At 43.0% G+C, this 5,121-nt stretch overlaps 1 protein-coding gene across 1 annotated transcript in view; it reads left to right on the forward strand.

The window, feature by feature from the left end:
* The window catches only part of LOC144608020 (pleckstrin homology domain-containing family G member 5-like), a 55,802-nt gene extending 54,577 nt beyond the window's left edge, over nt 1-1,225 (forward strand). The window contains exon 21 of the mRNA XM_078425246.1: nt 1-1,225. This exon is cut by the window's left edge and continues 37 nt beyond it. The gene's annotated coding sequence lies outside the window, so the exon portion shown is untranslated.
* Nucleotides 1,226-5,121: the final 3,896 nt, after the last annotated feature.

A 5,121-nucleotide genomic window follows, 5' to 3' on the forward strand; every position in this document is an offset into this window, starting at 1 on the left:
GGACCTGGAATTCCGTTGGGTGAATTGTGATGGAACTAGGACACTGACCTTCTGAGGCACCCATCATTCCCCAGGGTATCTCTCAATATGCTAAAAAAAACTCAGAATGATTTTGATGTTCATGGACCCATTTCAGACTGAGTGATTAGTGGGAGCAGGGGCCAATGAGCAATCAGGATACTGTGCAGGTGGAGCCAGTGTTGTGGGAGTTGAGGAAAATGGTTGTCAGGCTGGTGACTTCACCCAGCAATCCCTGACAATCAAAAGATATACCATGTTCATTGTAAATGTAAAGTCACCCAGCTGGCAGCAGGTCTACAAACACTGCCAAGGCCTTTCCTCCCCTAACGTCTCCTTCTATCTTCTCCACCATGTTTGTCTTTCCTCCCCTCCTCTCTCATCGCCTTTTCTCTCACTTTCCCTTCATACGCTTGCTCCACACTCCCACTCTCCACTTCTATTTGACCACTTCCCTCCCACTTTTTGCCTCACTTACCTTACTCTTCTCTCTCCCTCCCCATCTCTACCTCCTGTGGATCTACTTCCCTTCTCCCCTTTACCTCCCTTTTCCTGTTCTGAGCAGCTAGTGGTGGTAATGAACAATGTGCCTAGGCAGTTGTGAACTTGTCTGCCTTTGAAATGGTTGTGAGATCTTCAGGTGATCTGGGGGAACATCGCCACTGTGAATCTAATTAGAACAATGGATTGTACACTGTGAGGCTTGGATGGAGTCAGAGGATCATTGCCTCCTTGCCTGATGCTCCAAGTCCTAATCTCTGCTACACGTGGATTTACAGACCTCGGTCGGTGCTCCTGCTTAACGGCCACTGGTGAAGTTTGCACCATGTCCAACTGTTCAAGCTTCCACAACAGAATCTTTGTTCACAAACTTAATGTTCTGAATTGTTCCAAGACAACCCAATCATTGAAATTCCATTTGATGTGAGCTCCACCCAGAATGAAAATCTCTTCATCAAACCTGTTAACTTTTAAACACCAAAAGCAAGAGTTTTTGCAATTTGGGAATGTCATGTCTCTTCCTCTGCTTCCCTTAAAACAGCAATAATGTTCTTTCCTTATTAATGTATAAAGTTTCATATTTATTAAGCATTTTATATTGTGTCTGAGTTTTGTCATTTAATGTGCTGCTAGACCTTTTCAACATCTTCACCAATGTCATACACGTCACACAGGCTGCTTTCTATAGTGCAACCTTGTATTAATATATTAATGTCTCTCTCTTATAGTCTCTCCATCTCTCTCTTTCACCTTGGTCTCTGTCCTCCACAATTTGTTTGTACTATTAACTCTTTCTCTGCTGCTACCTGTGCATTTCTTTCATTTTCTTTGTTTCTCTGCATCATTCTGCTCAGAATTTCTGCCAACCTTTCCCACTCTGCGGCAATTATTTACCTGTCCTGCTATAGTCTGCAATTCTCTCTGTCTCTCTGTAAAGGTTGTCACTCTATTTGCACTTCCTTACCAACTCTTGTTTTATCTTTCAATGTTTTCCCTCGCTAATTCTCTCTCCCCACTGGAAGGTTAGATCGCTTGGGATCCAAGGAGAGGAAGCTGAATGGATAAAACATTGGCTTCATGGAAGGAAACAGTAGACAATAGACAATAGACAATAGGTGCAGGAGTAGGCCATTCAGCCTTCGAGCCAGCACTGCCATTCAATGCGATCATGGCTGATCACTCTCAATCAGTACCCTGTTCCTGCCTTCTCCCCATACCCCCTCACTCCGCTATCCTTAAGAGCTCTATCCAGCTCTCTCTTGAAAGCATCCAACGAACTGGCCTCCACTGCCTTCTGAGGCAGAGAATTCCACACCTTCACCACTCTCTGACTGAAAAAGTTCTTCCTCATCTCCGTTCTAAATGGCCTACCCCTTATTCTTAAACTGTGGCCTCTTGCTCTGGACTCCCCCAACATTGGGAACATGTTTCCTGCCTCTAATGTGTCCAATCCCCTAATTATCTTATATGTTTCAATAAGATCCCCCCTCATCCTTCTAAATTCCAGTGTATACAAGCCTAATTGCTCCAGCCTTTCAACATACGACAGTCCCGCCATTCCGGGAATTAACCTAGTGAACCTACGCTGCACGCCCTCAATAGCAAGAATATCCTTCCTCAAATTTGGAGACCAAAACTGCACACAGTACTCCAGGTGCGGTCTCACCAGGGCCCGGTACAACTGTAGAAGGACCTCTTTGCTCCTATACTCAATTCCTCTTGTTACGAAGGCCAACATTCCATTGGCTTTCTTCACTGCCTGCTGTACCTGCATGCTTCCTTTCAGTGACTGATGCACTAGGACACCCAGATCTCGTTGAACATCCCCTCTTCCTAACTTGACACCATTCAGATAATAATCTGCCTTTCTATTCTTACTTCCAAAGTGAATAACCTCACACTTATCTACATTAAACTGCATCTGCCATGTATCCGCCCACTCACACAACCTGTCCAAGTCACCCTGCAGCCTTATTGCATCTTCCACACAATTCACACTACCCCCCAGCTTAGTATCATCTGCAAATTTGCTAATGGTACTTTTAATCCCTTCATCTAAGTCATTAAAGTATATCGTAAATAGCTGGGGTCCCAGCTATTGTTTGTTTCTCTGACTGGAGGCCTGTGACTAGTGGTGTGCTTCAGGGTTGGGTGTTGGGTCAGTTACTCTTTGCCATCTGTATCAATGATTTGGATGAGAACATACATGGCATGATTAGCAAGTTTGCAGATGATATAATAGTGGGTAGTATTGAAGTTAGTGAAAGTGTTCGAACATTGCAGCAGGATCATGATTGTGGTATTGGGCAGGTGGGCTGAGGAATGGTTGATGGAATTGTATACAGAGAAATATGAAGTGTTGCATTTTGGGAAGTCTAACATGGGCAGGACCTACACAGTGAATGACAGGGCTTTGGGGAATGTTGTGGAGCAGAGGGATCTAGGAGTGCAGGTACATTGTTTCTTGAAACTGGCATCACAGGTGGATGGGATGGTCAAAAGGACTTTCGGCACATTGGTCTTCATCAGTCAGAGTACTATAAGAGGTCATGCTGCAGTTATGTAAGACGTTGGTGAGGCCACATTTAGAGTATTGTGTTCAATTTTGGTTATCATGTTGTAGGAAGATGTCAAGCTGGAAAGGTGCAGAGAAGATTTATGAGGATGTTGCCAGGTCTCGATTGAGCAGGGTAGGACTTTATTCCTTGGAGCACAGGAAGATGAGGGGTGATCTTATAGAGGTATACAAAATCGTGAAAGGAATAGATTGGGTAAACGCACAGACCCTTTGGCCCAGAGTTGGGGAATCGAGAACAAGAGGACATAGGTTTAAGGTAAGGGGGGAAAGATTAAATAAGAACCTTTTCACACAAAGGGTGGTGGGTGCAAGGAACAAGCTGTTGGAGGAGGTCTCTCTCTCCCTCTCCCTCTCTTTCCCCCCCTCCCTCTACCCCTCAATGCCTTTCCCTTTCTCCCTCTCACCCTCCCTCCTCTTCCATCTCTCTTTTTTCTATCTCCCCTTTTAATCTCCTCCCCTTATGCTCCTTACTCTCTCACTCCCTCACCCTCACTTTATCCCTCATTCCCTTGCCCCTCCCTCTCTCTCTCTCTCTCTCTCTTGTCATTATATCACTGGTTGTGGTTCAGCCTGTTCCTGTTCCAACCCCTGCATGCACTGACGCTTTCTCAATGATTTCAATCTCAATGATCTATTGATTGTAAACTTGATCTGAAAATTGTGTGGGTCGGAATTAAAAATCGCCTCACTCAGAATCTGAGTGCTGGAGCTCTACATGTGGACTGTGACCTGGACCACCATGTGGTGCTGGATGTGGATCGGGATTGCGGTGAGTTACTGAGGCTGAATGAACTGAAATATTGAGGATGAATGAGCTGAAATAACAGGTTCCTATCTGGTGTTCATCACAAAAGGTAACGGACTTTCTTACTAAAACTGACAATCTGTTTCAACAGATTTATACTCTCAGTAATTCCCCACTCTCCCAATAATTTTTGTCTGTTGTGAATAGGGTTAGGGGTTTTACTCTCATTATTTACCATTATTATATTTTGTTTAGATGGCAAGTCACTAATGTATTAAAAGGAAACCTGTTTCAAAAGGGTGGTCCCTTTAAGTTGTGACACTCTCCCTGTTTCTAAGAGTCAGACTGGGCTGGATTGTGATCTGGATGTTTTAATGCTGAGGTGAGGTGAGATAAAAGTTGATGTGGAGATTCATCTTTAAACTTTAGATGGAGTAACTTTCTCATCTCTTGGAAACAATATGTAACTTCATTAAAAATGAGCTGCATTCTGTTGTGTCTCTTCATGCACATAGTTATAATGCAAAAGAACAGAGCAACAAATACTTCTTGGAACTTGTTGAAATTTTAGACAGGATATTGCAAAATTCAGTAACGCAATTCAAACTCAGGTAACGTTTAAAAATTGAAAGCTCCAATTTTATTAATTCAGGGATTTAAGTGGTTGAATCAGAACTTTTCATTAAAATGTTAAATTAGAAATTACTTTGTTTGTAATGATGACTCAGTTATGCTGGGTGAAAGTAATATACATTGTCAGTAGTCAATAGTCGTTTATTTGTCACATACACTTAAATGTGTAGTGAAATGAAAAATTACCCGCAGTTCAACAATAAGACCAATAAGAATAATCAATAAAAATGCAATAACACATACAATCATAAACTAACACCAAACAAAAGAAACATCCATCACAGTGAGTGTCCTCCAATCACCTCCTCACTGTGATGGAAGGCTAGAATGTCTTTTCTCTTCCCCTGCCGTCTGCCTAATATTGATTAGAACACAAAGTGCTGGAGTAACTCCGCATCTCTAGATAACATGGATAGGCAATAGTTTGGGTCAGGAGCCTTCTTCAGACTGGAACCAAAGCGTCATCTATCCATGTGGCCCAGAAATGCTGCCTGACCCACTGAGTTACTCCAGTACTTTGTGTTCTATGTAGGGTTCCAGCATCTGCAGTTTGTTGTGTCTATCTAATATTGCACTATTTCACCTGAATTGGGCCATGTCTGTTTAGTGACTATCCATGTCATACAGAAATGCTCCCGACCCACTG

The sequence above is a fragment of the Rhinoraja longicauda genome, chromosome 30, assembly GCF_053455715.1.
Source record: "Rhinoraja longicauda isolate Sanriku21f chromosome 30, sRhiLon1.1, whole genome shotgun sequence".
Classification (NCBI taxonomy): domain Eukaryota; kingdom Metazoa; phylum Chordata; class Chondrichthyes; order Rajiformes; family Arhynchobatidae; genus Rhinoraja; species Rhinoraja longicauda.